This window comes from Parus major, chromosome 5, assembly GCF_001522545.3.
Source record: "Parus major isolate Abel chromosome 5, Parus_major1.1, whole genome shotgun sequence".
In the NCBI taxonomy this organism is placed as follows: Eukaryota; Metazoa; Chordata; class Aves; order Passeriformes; family Paridae; genus Parus; species Parus major.
The window spans coordinates 58,434,156-58,452,335 of NC_031774.1; the positions used below are offsets into that span (position 1 = coordinate 58,434,156).

The 18,180-nt window shown below is 48.4% G+C and overlaps 1 protein-coding gene across 10 annotated transcripts in view; it reads right to left on the bottom strand.

The window, feature by feature from the left end:
* The window catches only part of KTN1 (kinectin 1), a 74,375-nt gene extending 58,726 nt beyond the window's left edge, over nucleotides 1–15,649 (bottom strand). For all 10 annotated transcript variants that reach the window (XM_015631398.3, XM_015631392.3, XM_015631393.3 and 7 more), the window contains exon 1: nucleotides 15,606–15,649. The gene's annotated coding sequence lies outside the window, so the exon portion shown is untranslated. The remainder of the gene's footprint in view (nucleotides 1–15,605) is intronic.
* Between the last annotated feature and the right edge of the window lie 2,531 nt (nucleotides 15,650–18,180).

Sequence of the window (18,180 nt, forward strand, 5' to 3'; positions counted from 1 at the left end):
TGGGGGGACTTTCTCACTCTCCACAACCCCATGACAGGAGGGTGCAGCCAGGGGGGCTCAGGCTCTGCTCCCACAGAACAAGGGACAGGACAGGGGGAAACAGCCTCAGGTTGCACCAGAGGAGGTTTTGTTTGGATATTAGGGAAAATTTCTTCATTGAAAGGGTGGTCAGGCACTGGCACAGGCTGCCAAGGGCAGTGTTGGAGTCCCCATCCCTGGAGGGATTTAAAAACCATGTGGATGTGGTACTTGGGGACATGGGTTAGTGTGGCCTTGGCAGTGCTGAGGGAATAGTTAGACTTGATCTTTCAAGGCTCTTCCAACCTAAATGAGTCTATATTGTTCAGCACAGGAAAGTCTTAGGAATCCAAAACATTCCTTGCAGTATTTGTGAGGGGATGTTACATGGGATAAAAGCAAGCATGCATCAGGACCAGCAAAAAATGCCCTTGGCTCCACCAGGTTTCAGAAACTGCAAGTTTCCTCTTTAAATAACTAGCAGCTAACAGGCACACACACCTATTATCTCCAGAGTCAGAAGATAACAAATTATCTTTACCTTTCTCCAAAGTGCCTGTAAAAATCAAAGGTTTCTTTCTTCCAGCAGGAATTACTCAGCAAGTCTGCATCTTCCCATCACTACTTCCAAAGAACCCCTGAGGCTTCCCCAGCTCCTTCCTTCACGCATTCATGTACAGACGTGCTCTGCCCACACCACCCTGAACTATTTGAGAGGCATTTAAACACCCCAGCAGCCAGCTCAGGTTTTTGGGTAAGCATTTCCCCTTTCCCTGCTCTCCACGCAGGCAGGGACCAGATCAGACATTTGCTCTTCAATCACCACCCGCTTCCGTGCACAGGGAACTGGGAAGTGATACTTCTCAAAATAGGAAGGCATAAAAAAAAAAAAGATCACAGAATTTTCTCAAAATAATACTACAAATAAGAGCCAAATCTAGCAGATTTATGGCCAGAGCTGAGTTTAGGTTCCCAGTCTGAGCAGCAGTTCCATATGTTGTGCAGTTTTTGAGCATCAAGGGATCTCCTGCAACACGAGCTCATCCAAAAGCACAAGCCAGATTCGAGCCAAGGCTCTTGGGTCAGACAGGCAAAAGCATTAAACATACACAACCACACCTGAAATCTGCTTCTGCCCAGCACCTGGACAGGAGGGAGGGACCAGGCCACACCTGGTTTTATTCTAATTAGCTGTCTGGGAAGTTCACAGGAGTTTGTACAATCTGGGTTGCTGTGACACTCCACAGCAGCTCAGCTTTACCACACACCAAAGCCATTTACACAGCTTTAAAGCCGCTGTGCACCTCAACAAAGGCCTGAAGACAGCTCTTGTGATCTAGTGTATAAATAGGCATTCACAGTCTAATCTTCACCTTGGACCCATAGAAAGCCCCAGGGAGCAGCTACCAGTCCCTAAAAAGCCAGGGCAGATACAATACAGGTCTGAGCCCAGCTGGGTTTGCTCACTCTAATACAGCTTAACCCCCTTCTGACACAGGAAGAAGGTGCATTAGTGTATGCTCATTCTGCACCTACCCCTGCCATGCTCTATTACTTTAACTCAATTAAAACAAGGACTGCAGCACCCATGGGAATGATGCAGTTGACCACCCTCTGCTCACAAATGAGGCAGAGCCCCAACTTCCAAGTAAAACCAAAAAAATAATTAAGATCACCTCCTGAGAAATTTAGGGCTGCTACATCCCTTTCATCTCCTTACACCCAATTCCAAGTGTGTAAAGAAATTCTTGGCTGTGAGGCTGGGGAGGCCCTGGAACAGGTGGCCCAGAGAAGCTGTGGCTGCCCCATTCCTGAAGTGTTCAAATACAGTTTGGATGGGGCTTAGAGCAGCCTGGTCTACTGGAAGGTGTCCAGGGCACCTGGCATGGGGTGGAAATAAGACGGCTTTTAAGGTCCCTTCCAAACCCAAATCATTCCATGATTCTATAACAGAGGAAAGCAGGTATGAGCAGCAGCTTCTCAGTACTCAAATTCCTCTCATACCTTCACAGCAATCTGCAAAGAGAAAACAGCTGGAATTAACCATTTTCCCTTTGCCAGTGTATATAGCAAATATAACTGTATAAATATACATTCCTGTATTATGAATTCTTGTTAATATTTTAAAAAAGAAATGTAAAATAAGAGGAGACAGAAACAAAAGAAGCAAAGGCCTTTGGTTCAGCTTTTTATTTTTTTTTTGCCTTAGCAGATTCTGTGAAAGTATGAATGGCATCCGAGTATCCGAGTACTGGGAGGCTCATGCTCATTCAAAAAAACAACCCAGCTTTTTATATACAAGAGCTGCAAAGAGTCAAGAAGACTCGAGTGTATTACCTGCCTGTGCATCCCAGGAGAAGTAAAATTCCCTTTCTGCAAGCTTTGCACATCCCCAGCACCAGAGTTTTCCCCTCAGGCTGCCCAAGCCTCACCTCCCCAGGCAGGCACAAGCTGTCCTCCGTCTGAATCCAGGGCACAGCAGACGCCCTCGGCGCCAGAGCGACAGGAAAACCACGACAGATTGCTAAAGAGGATGGCATGTTGTTTATGGGTTGTGTTTCTAAAGTTTGGATGTAACTGAGAAGAGATCAGTCTTAATTTATTGCTCGATTCTCCAGATTTCTACTCAACTTTGCCCTTAGCTATACTCGCCAGGCAACTTTTTAGCTTATTCACTTGAATTCCTGCACACACACAAGGAAGTTTTAAACCTACCACTTGTTCTTCAGCTCTCCAGACCGCCTGGTGCTAAAGCTTTTCTCCCAAATTTCTCACTAAGGCAGCCACAGCAACAGAGAAGCAAAAAATACCCAGCCTTCAAGGGCAAACAAGCTGCTCACAGCAACTTTTGCAGGTCCCTATAGGTTGGATTTATTAACCTTTGTACCCCCACACCCCAAGGGGGCAGAGGCTGCCAGAACTACCCCCCAAACTGAGCCACGCACAGCCCAACAGTGTCACACTGCTGCTTTCACCAAGTTTCCACCCACACTGAGGTCTCACAGGAGCTCAGGGAAGGAACAATGTGTGCACAAAGGTGATGGGACAGCAGGAAGACAAGAAACCCCAAAATAAGTGAATTTGGAAAATTTCCTATAGCAATGTATCACCAAAGGTCTTCCTGCAAGAATATATTAAATTCATGGTAAGAATATTAATCTTGTTCATATCAGAATTTCTTTCCACTACAAAAATAAATCACACAAGGATATTCTTAGTCTGAACACCATAAAAGTGACTTTATCCAGACTTATTTTTGAATGTATATTGAAGGGATCAGAACAGAAGTCTTTTGCCAACAAAGACAGGTATTAACCTAAGAGAATCTATTTAGCTTCAGACTTCTTAACCAGACAAGATTTTACTCAAGTGTGCACACACTGTCCCTTTACCCTGTTGCTAAAGGAACAAAAGAGGAGGAAATGACTAATCAAAGCAGCGGCACATTAATATATTTTGGTATGTGGAAAGGGAAAATTGTAGCTGGTATTTTTAACATTCCCAACAGGAGAATGCAGGGCCATGCATACACCAGCCACCACAAAGGCTCAGCAGCTCCCAGGAGGGGAATTTAAAAAAAAAAAAAAAAAGGAGAAAAAAAAGTGAAGTTGTGTCCCAAAGAGGAGTTCTGTATTTTCCATTTTTCAGCATGAGCTCTGCTGCAATGAGAGCCTGGAAAGGAGGCACGGCTGGGGTCAGCAGCAAGGTCTGAGTGATAAGAGATGCACTTTGCCTGAACTGTAGGGAAAACCCAGCCTGGAGAGGTGCTCTGGAGGGAAAAGGTGAGAGTTTCTTGGAGCACTGCCACCAGCAAACACTCCTGTAAATCCCACTGTGCCACCCTGCTCTGCTGGATGGCCTCATCCACAAGCTGATAAGAGATAGGGCAGGAGAAGTGTCCCAGGTTACATCCAGCAAGTCACAGCTCACCCACGTGCCATCCATCCCACACCATCCCAAGCTTAATTCCCCCTCAAAGTTCCCCATTCCCTGCATGAGCAAAACACAGCAATTTCACATCTTTCATCACAGTTATTTTGTCACTGAACCCACAGAAAGCAAGACACTGATGTCCCAGTTGAACTGGATTTAACAACTGGGTTTTAATCCCATGCTCCCCTCCATGGGAAACTCTTTGTGGCAGCCACAGTAACAGGAATGCTCAAGAGCAACAGGGCAGGAGCCTGACTACTGTGATAAACCTAAAATCAGAGCTTCCAAACCCCTTCCTAAAAGGGATCAAAACCAATCAATCCAGCAACAGCCCGGCATGGTCATTTGTGCAGTGGGATGGCACAGCACAAAAGCTTTGCTCACTCAGGAAGAGGAGCTGGACTGCTGCCTGTCTGTCCGGCTCCAATTGTTCCCACACTTCATAATTAAGGGCTACAATTTACCCTTTTTCCAATGCCAAACCCCAAAAGGCTCGTAACAAAACCATCCTAAATACTAAATGGGAGCTACTGCTGAACCGACTGTAATCATTCAGATTCTCTCTCCTTGCTCCAGCACTGTTGGACACAAGGAGAACACAGAGAAACTAATATTTAATGTTCTTGCCGAGGGATTTGTGCTCAGCCGCTCCGTAACACAGCCAGAAGCCTGAAGCTTAAGCAGTTCTTTACCCTGGTATCACAAAATGACAACCCCGGTCATTCCAGCAACAAGATTTTCCCATTATTTCTGTTCAGTGTGCTGTTCCACACAGCTATACAAAGAGGTTGGACCACTGACAAAAAGAAAAAAAGCTTCATTAACCTCTCAGTGACTCGACAATCCTATTGTCAAACAGCAATGGACAAAAGGAGAAGCCAGCAGCAGACGGATGCTCTCATCTACCCAAATTCCTAGAGGAAAATGAAATTGAGCTGTGCTGGGAACAGGCTGCAAGGCAGAGAAGAGTTGATAGCTCAGAGGGAAATCAAAACTTTAGTGATTGTGAATCATATCAGATCTAGATGCTTTCATGTGGTTTCTTCTAACTACCTGAAGTCTCAAGGCATTATTTATTGCACACATTATGTCTAAGGAGTTGAGTGATTTCACTTGTCTCTAAAGGGAAAACATGGGATTGCTGTATCAAAATTACTGTCAATGTGGCACAGATGTAGCTAAATGAGAGCATCAAGTGAAACAAGATTGCTGTACCCCATCATCAGACTGAGTCTGGATAATTCTTCAGCTGCAAACAGAGAGGAATCAACAGGGAAGATCTTTCTTCTTTGTCACCACACACAGTACAATAAAAGAATAAGGGGGAAAAGTATCTATCAGTTAAACAACCAAAGTTCACAGAGTGATAATGATTTTTCAAATGTGCCAAGAGTTTAAAGCTCAGGGATATGCAGTTAAGTTAGTTTCTCAACCCCAAGATTTTAAAAAGAAAGCTTCCTTCAAGTACAGGCTGGATGACCAGAGAAACAGAGACTAAACACAGAGAAGTCAAAGTTCCTGTAAACTGACAGAGGCATCATAAATGAAATTATCACCAACATGCACAACTATCAAACTAGAATTTAGGGAGTACTACGAGGCTGGAATTGCCTCCTCTTCAGCCTACACAGCCTGGTAAGCACTGCATCAGCATGTCTATTTTTAATATTCTACACCAAAGTCGTGGGTCAGAAAGACACAAAAACACTGGAAAATCCAAACAGCCGGGCTTGAGCAGGCATTACTTGCTACCCTCCCTTCTATGCATGAACAGCTCTGCTGCCCTGAACTGCACCCAAGGAACAGGACCCTGCCCTGCTTCCTCTGCTCCCACCTTGCAGGGAGGGGCTGAAGCCAGAGGACAATGCTGGCAGGGGAACAAATGGGCAGCAATGGGCCATGGCTGCATTTGGGCTTCAAGTCAGGAAAACACTCGCAATCCTCAATCCAACAAGGTGCTCGGTGCTGTAATGGTCAATCTGCAGCCTCTGCATGGAGCAGGGGCACTGTGTTTAATTCCAGTCTTTTGCTGGTAGCAATCAATGAGTTTTAATCCAGAGTCACGTTAGGAACAACAACTCCAAAGAGGGCTGGATTTTATTTCAACCGTGCATTAAATTTAAAATCATTTGCCAGATTAAAGCATTCTACTTACAAACCCTCTGAAGCCAGGCAATGTTTAGAGGTATGCTCAGGACGGAATGTGAACCACAGAAGGTTCTGCTGGTGATGGGGCTTACTACAGCAGATATTTTGACTTTCTGCTCCAGCAGAAATTTGCAAATTTGAAGGCTGAACAAACTTCCATCATGAAAACTTCCACAGTAGACAGAGTTAGTTTGACTGCTCCATAGCAGAGCTGTCCTTCAACATTTATCCTAAAGCACATTATCATGCAGGCACAGAGACAGCACTTCTACATCCAAGCCAGATCCCTCATGTTGTAGAATATGGTGCTGTTAATACTGTTAGAAATAAAGTTTCAAAATGGTTTAGGAACAAGAGGCTTTAGAAGCAATCCCTGCAGGACTGGCACCATACAAGTTACACCAGTGCATTTCAAAGTAAAAATTGCATCACAAGCTGGAACTTCTAACTCTATTTAAAAGCACAACATGAAGTTTTAGAAATTGCTGCAGAACTGTGGCCGTTTCCCTGCTGAGGGAGGTGAAGTGTTAAGGCCTTTCTCTGCTCTCTTTTGAGACACTGCACGAATCTCATTTATCAAGGGCAGCACTAAGAGCTCACCTCATCATCCATCCAAAACACCTCCTGCACTACAACAAGAATTTCACTGGCTACAGCCCCACCGAGATGCCATCCTTTCAGCTTCCACAACAAGGAGATGTGCTCCTGAACAGCAGCACCACACATTCCTGCCCACAAGGCTTCTTTTCACCTTGTTAACCTCTGTGCTTCATTGACCAGTCTGCTGAAGGCATTCACAGCTGAAGAAATGATACACAGCTGGTGTCATCTCCTGGTGTCATCACCTTTAGGCATCCTTTAGGCTCTGGCAGGCAGATTAAGAAGGTCACATGTACTCAGGAATCAGTGCAGTGTTTCAGCACACCCCAAGGCAACATTTGCCTCTTAAAACACCCAGAGGAGGGGACCAGACTCCCCTCCAGCAGCAGGGAAAGGGCTCCAGCTCCTCCACAGACCTGCTTAATGCTTGAATCACACCCGAACCATATGGTGAAGTAGCTTTCTTTTACCACCTTCCTCATGTTGATGCCCCAGATGAGTGATGCTGAGGGTTGTTAATGCTCCTCTGAGCAGCAGCAGCCCAGGGGATGCTGCAACCCTCCTTACTGGTCCCAGTTCCACAGCCCAGTTCACTGCATAGCCCCACATTCAGTGCAGTTTTGAGAGCCACACGAGAACCCTGCAAAAGGCATGTTCAGAGCACATCTCTAAAGGTTTCCTGGTTCTTTTCACCTGTGACCAAAGACTGCAGGAGCTTCCTAGAGAAGCTGGAAACAGTGAATTGCATATTTGAAGAGTTTTGAGTTGAAATCAAGAACCCAACATCCCAGAGTTCTGCCCCCAAAACGGCCTCCTAACACAAGCACACACACCCGCCCCAACGTGCTCAGCACTGATCTGAACTCAAGAACATGCCAGGTTGTTAAAAAGGCCTAAAAATGCTCAGCAGTAGAAATGCAGAGTAATTGAGGTCATTTCTCTCACGCTTCTCTGGGTTCTCACTCCTTTTGCTTTGCTGTCCCACAATCTGCTCCTCCTCTGGCGTGCAAGAATTGAACAAACATTTCACTGCAACCACACAGATCTAAATCTATTTGCCTCCAACTTAAGTTACATCTCAAACTATTGCTCCAGTAGCCTGTAATGCCAAGCAAGGATTAAAAAATTTAGTTAGAAATAGGTACACCAGACTTGAAGCCAATAAATTCTTCTTTTGGCACACAAACAGCATCGGAAAAGAGGTAGAAACTTGGAGATGGAGGGGAGGGGCCGAAAAAGGCAGGATTGTAATGGAAACATCTGATCAAGAATTTTCACAAGCCTTTAAAACTTCTGAAACCCAACCCCTTCGCCAGCACTTCTCACATGCCTCAGACTGCAGACCATGTTATGCAAGTTCTAATTGTGCCTCCACAGCCCTCCCTCCCACCCACGGGCTCTGCACCTCAGCAAATCCCTGTGTGGAAGTACACTGAGGCAGAGAAGAACCCTCCCACACCTGGCCTGGGGTGCTGCCACCTGTGCAAAGAAAGCCTGGCCTTGTTGGGCATCTTGAACCAGGCTCTAACCCCTTAAAAAGCTTCTAAAAAACCCTCTGGTTTTACATACACAAACCAAGCTGTAAAAAGGTTCACTAAATTTAGCATGCAACCCAATCCTAGCAGTAGTGTAGCACAGGCTGAAGATATGGAAGTGACCTTAGGTAAAGGTAACAAGGAAAAACTGTCAGTACTCCCATTGAGCTGCCGTGGGAAAGCCCAGAGAACCCAATAAAATCCTAACAAAACCTCCATAAATCCTCCAGGCAGCTTGGTTGTTTCCAAGGCTTTGAGATGCCACCTCCACCTCTCTTCTGGACAAGGCTGCTCATTGTCCATGCTGGGGACAGGGTTGGGAGGAACCTTCTTAGCACAATTCTCCATGAGCTTGGAGAAGTAAAGCTTGATGGACCTCCACAACCACTGCTGTAAACAAAAGCAGGCAGCATGAAGAGAAAAAGCAGCTTAGTCCTTTGTCCTTCCATCACACCTGGAGCCACCTGTGCTGCCAACAGGTGCTGAACCAAGCAAAGGTCAGTAGGTGTGACAGGAGATACAGCATTGACCTGTAAACTCCATTTGCTGCCAATTCCCAGCACCACACGCCCCTGAGAACTGCAGACACTGCCTGCTCCAAGGACAGGACACAAATTCTCCCTGGAGAACAGCAAGCTAAAGGAGGCAAAAGAATTCCCACCTAGTCCTGGGGGAAAGGACCCTTCCTGGCATAGCACCCTAAACTCCCATCACTTCTCAGATCTGAAAATGCCCTGTAAAAGCTCACAGCAGTGGCTATGAGCTGCTGTAGCCATGGTGATGCTCTCAGGTACACCTGGAGCTGAAGCAGAGAGGAGCAGCAGAGATGCTGCAACTGGTTCCATGTACCAGATTTTAGGTCCTCACAGAGAATTAAAGGCAATGCCTACATGAAAACCAAGCTGGGATGCCCACTTGCAACACTAAGTGATAACTCAGAGGGCAAAGCAGCACTAAACACCAAGGCAGCCTTTCAAATCAGTTTGGGAGGCAAGAAGTAACATCACTTTCTGGGGCTAGGCCTGGCCTCACACACACACCAGGGAAGAGACCCTGAAAGGAAGGGGGCACATGGGAACAGTCCTGGCTGCTGCAGGAAAGCAGTTTCATATCATATCACAGAATGGTCTGGATTGGAAGGGACCTTAAAGATCATCACATCCCAATCCCCTGCCATGGAACAACTATCCCAGGTCGCTCCAAACCCTGTCCAACACGGCCTTCAACACTTCCAGGGACGGGGCAGCCACAGCTTCTCTGGGTAACTTGTGCCAGTGCCTCACCACCCTCACAGGGAACAATTCTTTCCTAATATCTAATCTAAATCTCTCCTCTCTTTGTTTAAATCCATTCCCCCTTCTCCTGTCACTGGGTTCAGGTCTCAGATGGGACCAAGAAAAAGACACCACCAGCTGCTCTGCTGGAGACCTCCAGGCATCTTCACCTGCTTTGCCTCTGCTTTCCCTTCTGTAAAACGGGCAGGTAAGTGTCGTGGCAGAGCCTGGCAGCAGCACAGGGCAGGTGCCTGATGGAGAAACACCCATGTGAGCCAAATGCAAGACATAAGACATCTTAAACACTCCTGCCACACAGGACTTCCCACCCAAGGTCCGGAAACCATTCACTTCCTCCAATAAACTGGACTTTTTAATTTGTTGCTAGCAAAAGTAGACTGTCCAACTTAAAACCCCACAGCAAACTGGCTGGGAAAGAAAAGTAGTCATGGCCAGTGGTCAGATCAAACCAGTAATAATTAAAATTAGGAGCTGACTGATATTATAGGCTCTCTTATGAGTCAGTCATGATCCGGTCCAATCCTGGTGAGCTCCCTGAAGAACTGCACCTTGTGCAATAGCTTAGTCATCATCTTCCTTGACAGCTACGCACTTACAAACAGATTTGAGTCCACTCACATTTTCCCATGAAAGTTTTCCCCTCTTCCCTAACTACAGGCAGGACAGAGCAGAGTGGTGCCAGCCCAGGAGTGGCAGCTTGTCCTTTGCAGGGGAGGAGATAAAGCTTTTATCTCCCAGACTCAACAACTTCCTTCCTGTGTGGTAGCAAGCGGACAAAAGACATCTTTTCACACCCCAGACAGGAATGAGATGTACTAAACACCGAAATAAAATACCCTGCTTAGCCGTTTTCAGTCCATAAGGGAGAGTATAAAACAGAATTAAGCCAGCATTTCTTCTACAAGGAACTTGTAGGCTGGGATTTGGAAGCAAAAGAATAAGAAGCCCAAAATAACTCTGGTTGAGTTTATATTGCTCTGGCAGCTAAGCAAAAGTTGATAACACTGGACTGAGGTACTTCCCCTCTGCAGGATGAGAGCTGGATTGTTTTTGGAAGCACCATGAATCACAGGCATAAATATACCAGGCTTTAAGAGCCTTTGACACCCACATAATTCTGAACTCCAGCTTGATTTTCCCTGGGTCACTCAACACATGCTCGACAAGCTGGACACCAGACAGGCAGGCTGAGAAGGTTACCTATTCAATTAATAGGTGTAAACCCAAAACCAGAACTTGTGTTTTGCTGGATAACATCAACACAACTCCTCGGAGAGAAAAAGAGCCCTTCCCTGATGCTCCATTACTCATTCAACTGCAACTTGAAGGAAAACAGGAGTTTTGCTCTATTTCCTCAACTTCACAGCATAAAAGGGCTTAAAGCTGCTTCCTGCAGCAGGGGAGCTGTGATGCAGCAGCTCCAGCAGAGCAGTGATTTGCAGGATTGCCTGGCTGTGAGCAGAGCCAGACAGGGAAGCCAGGCAGAGGGATCAGCCAGAAGGAAGAGTGTCCAATGAAAAAAAGAGAAAAATACCCTGCAAGAAGAGCTGTTCCCTGTGTTTCTTTATCAGTGAAAATCCTGCACACCTGAGAGCAGCATCAAAGAGCTGTAAATGCAAGCAGAGGACAACACTATAATAGGGATTATCAGTGCAACAAAATGTGTAGCTTGTCCATATGACTGATTTACATACACTTTCTCCAAGTTACAATGCAGCCCCAGTGATGAATGAGCAAAGATGAGCTTTCATTTGAAACAGAAAAAATGCTATTCCTCTAAAGAAATCTTCATGGGATGAAAAGGGGAAGAAACTACTTTTACTTCTCTTAAGCAACAGCAATTTAGAGCTGCGGATTTTGATAAGCAGGGTGAGCACAAAGCACCAACAAAAACAGAACACTGCAGAAAAGAAGTAACTCTTGATTACCCTACAAACCTTACAGCTCCAGCCCCTCTCCCCTCCCTCCCATCCCACACTCATTCCACAGCAAAACTCAAGGCTTGAGCACTCAAATTACTCTTGCACCACACAAGGAGATAATGTTCTTTACTTGTGTTAGTACAGTTAGAGATTGTTTCCAAAGTTTTCATGTAACAGGTACCATTCCTCTTTTCCCCTGTTTTCTATCTAAGAGTATCTAAGAGACTTTAAAAAAAAAAAACCCTCACCTCTAGTTAAAATGGAAGCATTAAAAAGGATCATGAGATTTGCATTCTTTAGCACCTCAGATTATTAGAGTTTCCACTGCCATGACTTCCCCTTCCAACTGCGCACCAAGCTTTAATTAAAGAATCTTCGTATTTGGGTGGACTTTGGTATTTCTTGTACCAAGACACTGGAGCATCCAGGCTGACAAGATGGTCAAGGCAGTGTAATTTTTATGCACTCCCAGGAGATCTCTGTTTAATTTTGCTGTATGGAGAGATCCTGCACCAAGCCTGCCCTCTGCCCAGGACCTATATTTAGGGACTGAGCTGACCCGACAGTGCCCCCATAAGCTCATTTATCGAGATTCACTTATTCATTCTGATATAATCTAATTAGATGAAGCAGTCCTAAACACAGGCATGGCAGTGACCAGGAGAGGACAAGTTCAAACACAGGGAACTCAGCCCAGGTGCTGCTTAGTTGTCACACAGAGGGAGGAAAATAAAATCCTTGCAGAGGAATGGTAGGAATTGGAGATGCCTGTAGACTATCTCACAGCAGCACCTGGATACATTCTGCTTCCTCCCTCCACCAGGTAAAAATTCCTCAACTGCAAGCAGCAGCAGCAGAGTCCAGATCAATGAATGGTGTTTATCCATGAAAGGGCTGCTGCTTCTGCTCTGAAATCACTGGAAATGGGAGGAAAGGAAAAAAAAAAATAAAAAAGCAGGAATCAGTCTCTAAAGCAGTGCCCACACCAGCAGGCACAGATGCATTCCCAAACTGCAGACCACAGGCATCAGCCTGGAAAAAGTGCCAAAGAGTCCACATTGTAAGAAAATACTTTAAAGGCTCCATTCTGGCAAGAAATAGGAAGTTTTCAAAGCTCCCAAGTACCCTCTCTCCTGCCACCAGCTGTAGTTCAGGCATGCGAACAGGAAGAAGCTTTTACATTTCTAAAAACATAAATAAATACTTCTTTTTTAAAAAATGTCCCCATGTGTTTTATTTGCTTGGACATCTTGTATAATGATGAGAGGAGAAGCAGATTCCTGGGAGTCATGGGCTGGTAATTCTCCAATTTATCATCTCCATAGTTTATGCACAGTCATTAACAAGAAGTGATTTGTCTGGGACAGATTTAGCCCAGCAACTCCCTGTCTCATTAGCCTGAAACAATCACCCGAGGAATGTCAAAAAGTTTGTGAGCTTAGTGCAGCAATCACCCCCTCCAAAATATTCCTACTTTTAAAAATAGCCCAATCCTGCTGCTTTGCCAATGCAGAGCAGGAAGTTTAAGAGCTGAACACAGATGCATAAAATTCCCTTTATACTGAAAAGGTTCTAATGGGTAAAAGCAAAAGGTTGTCACTGACAAGGAAATCCTGAGAATATCGATAAGAGAACAACTCAAGGAGACTTAAAGACTTCAACTTGTTTAACCTATGAAAACAAGGGGTCAAGAGGGGATCCGATTGCTCTAATTACATCAGGGAGGGAAAACAATCATTTAAAGCAAATGGAAACACTAGAACCAAAACCAAATTACACAAACAGGCCACAAACACCTTGAGGATGGAAATTCAGCAACTGCTCCAGCCTTCAAGGAGGTTCTCCAACAGCTCTCCTGCAGAGATGGAGAAAGAATAAACTGATCAAGTTTCACCTTGGAGGTAGTTATGTTATGAAAGGGATCCACAGCACGGATGGGTGCTGAAAACAGGGAAACTAAACTTGATTTGGGCTGCTGCCACAGCTTTTGGAGTGAAGAGCAGGATGAAGAATTCCCTCCTCCTGCCACTCTGCCTTCTGCTTCCTCCCCATCCCTCCGGGATGGCACAGGGGGCATTCACACTATTTACTCAGGCACGTCACTGGGGTATGACCAGGGAACTAAACTTGGGAGCTGAAGCCTCACAGAGTCAATGGTGAGAGGTGGGTGCCTTGGCAGCAGCAGGGGAAGGGATTAGGAGCAACCAAGTTTGATGCTTAAAATAAAACACATGTCCTGTCCCCTGTGTCCTCACAGGATCTTGGGTGTAACTGAAACACAGACCTGGCCATCATCTCTGAAATTCACAGGGAATTCCAGTTCCTAAGGGATTTTTTATTTAGCCCTAGGTTTAGAGCACCCAGGGTCAAGAATGATGAGACATCTTTGAGCCATAACCACCAAATCTCCAACAGCAAGAGCAGATGACGCAAATGAAAGCTGTTACAGAGCTAACCAAGCAACACCACAGCTTTACACAGGCTTGAGCAAGTCTTTCCCTTTTCTTCAAGGGGTTTCAAAAACAAAGTAGTCATCAGGTCTGTGACAGGGTTTTGTGACGGAGGGGATAAAGGATAAAATTAAAATCTCATTGTGTCCTTCAGAACCTCCTGCTGCTACTTCTGAGAGCAGAAAGCATCATCTCGAGAGCAGCTAGAAAAGGGGGGTAATAAGGAAAAAAACTAGCAAAAAAAAGGTATTTGGTAATAACTCTACCAGAGAATTAGTGGTTCTCTCCAATCCCCAACCTTTCACTGCTGCAGTTACACACGAAAGTTATTTTAATCACAGTATGCAGAAAGCAGCATCAGCATATGAGGCAAGAGAAAAAATATGTGGTAAAGCGAGTTGCATGGCCTGTTCGTGGGCAGAAATTACAGCGCAGTTACAGGCAAGAGGTCCACGAGGCAGAGAAACGCTTCCAGCCCAAGCCAAACAGGAGGATGATAATGATCCACCGAGAGAAAAGGCAAGGAAAAACATCTCAAACGAGGTGGAACATAGGAACTGAATCCCTTCTCAACTTTTGCAGCAACCAGTTTGGACTGCCCAGCGAGAGATTTTTGCCTTGTCATAGGTAAAGAGATGTCAAATAGAATAATTATGCCAACTAAATACTACTTGTGCTGGTGGACAGAGCAGCAACAGAAACGCTAAAGGAACAAGGGAGGGGAAAAGGGAGAATTTTAAACAGAAAAGATCTACAGCAGGGTATCAGTTCAGCTCCTCTTCCAGAAAGCAAGGCATTATCTTTGAGGTTTTCTAACAGTGACCTCAAAATACACAGCAGAGCCTCGGGGAGGGTGTGGGGGTGAAAAAGGTTAAAAAATGACAAACCTAAAGCACATAGGTGGATGCCCCTCACTACAGAGCAGAACTTGTCACTGTCTAATGCAGAAAAGATGCTAAGCTGCGTTATTCTTAATAACCACCTACTCAATTAAAATACTTCATCAACTGAAGGCAGCCGGGTACAAAAGGTGTAGCTTTGTCACCTTAACTCTTCTTTCCTTCCCCGTAAGTTGCAGGCTGGAAGAAGGGAGTCAGCTGTGAGCAGAGGAGAGGCGATGGGGGCATGAACACCTCCAGGGTTAACAGAGCTGCACACAACCCGGACCGGGGCTGTACCAAAGGGCAACCTCAGAAACGAAACACCAGTGACAACACGAGGCTGGGGAGCGGCATTTGCGAGCATTTGACACCAGCACAGGCACCCAAGGCGGCCCAGACCGCGGTAATGAAGCGCAATGCTCATTAAAGCTCGTCCGGCCACCCGGGCGCTGCAGCAGCCGCCTCTCGCCAAACCTCACCCGGGGCTCCGGAATCACATTCCGGCCGTCAATACTCGCCCAGCCGCCCCTCGGCGTGCGGTTTAACGCAGCGGGCTCCGGGAACACCGCGGCCACGGTGTGCTTGCCCCGCTTCGCCGGGGAGATGCGCTCGGGAAGCACCGGAGCCCCACAGGAACCCCGCCAGAGCCCCCCGAACCCCACCGGCCCCACGGCAGCGGCCTCTCCCCGGCGTGGGGCCGCGCCCGGACCCCCCCCCCCAGGCCGGGCCGCAGCCCCGGGCCCGCCGCGGCCTGGGCCCAGCGCCCCTCGCCGGGAGGGCCCGGCCCCACTGCGGCCCGCGGCGTTCCCCGGGCGGGACTCACCGAGACGGCGGCGGGCAGGGCCGGGCCGGGGCTGCGGGGACGGAGCGGGAGCGGCCGGTGCTGCGCGGCGCGGGCGGCAGGAAGGGGAGGAGGCGGCCCCGCACGTCCGCCGCGCCTGCGGCCGCCCCCCCGCGCGTTAAAGGCACCGGCACCGCCCCGGCCGGGAGCCCCCGGCACCGCCCGGCCCTGCCCGGCACGGATCTCGGCCGCAGCCCAGCCGCGGGGAGCCCCGGCTGCGGGGAGAGCCCGCCCGGCTCTGCCACGTGTGTGGGTGCATCAGCCGTGCGCTGGGGAATCGCCCCCCGAGCTCCCCACGTGGGGATCCCGCACCTGGTCCTGAGGTTCATCCAGCTGGACTCCCCACATGCGGGGATCCCAGGGATCACCCACCCACACTCCCCACACACAGGGATCCCAGGGATCACCCACCCACACTCCCCACACAGCGATCCCAGGGATCACCCACCCACACTCCCCACACAGCGATCCCAGGGATCACCCAACCACACTCCCCACACACGGGGATCCCAGGGATCACCCACCCACACTCCCCACACAGGGATCCCAGGGATCACCACCCACACTCCCCACACAGGGATCCCAGGGATCACCACCCACACTCCCCCTACACAGGGATCCCAGGGATCCCAGGGATCACCACCCACACTCCCCACACGCGGGGATCCCACCACCTCCAAGCTCTCCCATGCTGCAATCCCTCACCTGTTCCTGAGGATCACCTACCTGGACTTCCAGCAGGCAGGGATCCCCAAGGATCACCCACCCCAAGTTCCCCCAGAGGGGGATGCCCAGGGATCTCCCCACCCATGGACAGGGATCCTCCCACCCAGGTTTCCACACGCAGGGAACACAGGTACATCCACACAAACCCCACCCAATCACCTCCCTCACCCAGGTCCCCCCAGGGATCTCCCCACCCATGTGTGGGGACCATTCTCCCCCAGACCTGCCCCATGCAGGATTCCCACTGCCCAGACTCACCGGGCACAGGGATCACCCATTCAGCCTCCCCAGTTCCAACCAGTTCCCACCATATCCCTCTCCGTGCCCTTTCCCGGAGCTGGCACAATGGGCAGGTGTGGGATCTCAGGGACCCAAGGCAAGCAGACAGAGCACACCTCAAGGTCTCCTCCAGGACATGAAAGAGACCAGACATGACTGGGAATAGAGCTTGTCCTTCAATTTCCCTTACATGTCTTAAAACTGCCTGTCGGCCCTGCCTGCAGCACAGACCACACAGGGGCTCATTCAGTGACATCCCAGCAGGCTGTGGAGTCTGCAGGGAAGGAGATAAACCAGATTTTTTCAGCTCTGACTACATAGAGCCCCAAGTTCTTCTCCCTTCTCTCTGATGTAGATCCTTCCCAAAGTGCTCACAGGGCAGATTGCTTTCCCCTGCCTGAGCTCAGTGGCTGACCACAGACCTGTGGGTACCCACGGAGATGGAAAGTGATGCTCTGTCAGTCACTTGGAGACAGCGAAACAGCCCAAGAAGCCACCGAGGGCACCCATGCAGATCCATCGCTGGGGGACTGACATTAACTCTCAGCTCCCCAGAATCCCAAACATGTTGGGGAAAACACAGGAAAAAGCACGTTTTTTGGCTCAGCAGGACAGCTGAGCTAGCGGTGGCTACAGGGAAGTTCTGGTGCTGGTCAGGTCCACGGGGCCCAGCTGCAGCTGGCAAAGGGGAGTCATCCCAGCAGGGAGGCTGGCATCACCCCAGGGCTTTGCACAAACCCTCCCATCATTTCTTCTGACCTCTGGCAATGAGGAGCCTGGTTTCACTTCCAGGCCCTGTTGCCCAGAGCAAGCCATTTGTTTATTTGTCCCACAGCATCTTTGAGAAGTCACCCACTCCACAGCACCCGGTATCAAAGATACGATGCTTTGGGGAGAGCTCAGTATTCCCCTCCTGGGAGTCACTCAGCTGCAATCCCGCTGCACTCCCAAACTCTCCGGAGCAAACAAAGGCTGTGGAATGAGGTGGATGCTGATGGAAGCTGTGCCTTTGCCTGGCAGGTGAAACGGGCCCACAGGCCTCGCTGGAGGGGTGGCCGCGGGGGTGTGGAGGCAGCCGGACACTTGCAATGTGTGACCGGCCATCAGCTGGCCGGGCAGAGTTTTGCTGCTTCATCCTGGAGCTTCCCTGGCTCAGCACATCCCAGCCAGTCACTCCTCTACTGAGATCAGCACATGATCCAGCCAAAGGCAGCATCCCCACCCTGCGCTTCCAAGGTGAAAATTTAAGGCCAAATCTTCCTAATATTAACCATTCCAGGAGTGATGGTCAGGAGCAGGGCTCGGCAGCAGCAGATTCTGCAGATGTTTCATTACTTTTTTCCACAGTAGAGTTTTCCAGCTGGCATCAGAAGCAAACCACAGCTTCCCAGGAATGGGATTTGCTGCCTCACAGACAGTGGGTGAAGGTCCTGCCGACAGAAAGACTGGAGCCACAAGCCTGGGAAGGGCGTTGGAGGGACAGAGCTGCCCCTCCTGCCAGGAGTGGAGCTGCAATGGAAGAGCAGATCCAGCAAATCCAGCTGCTGCAGCT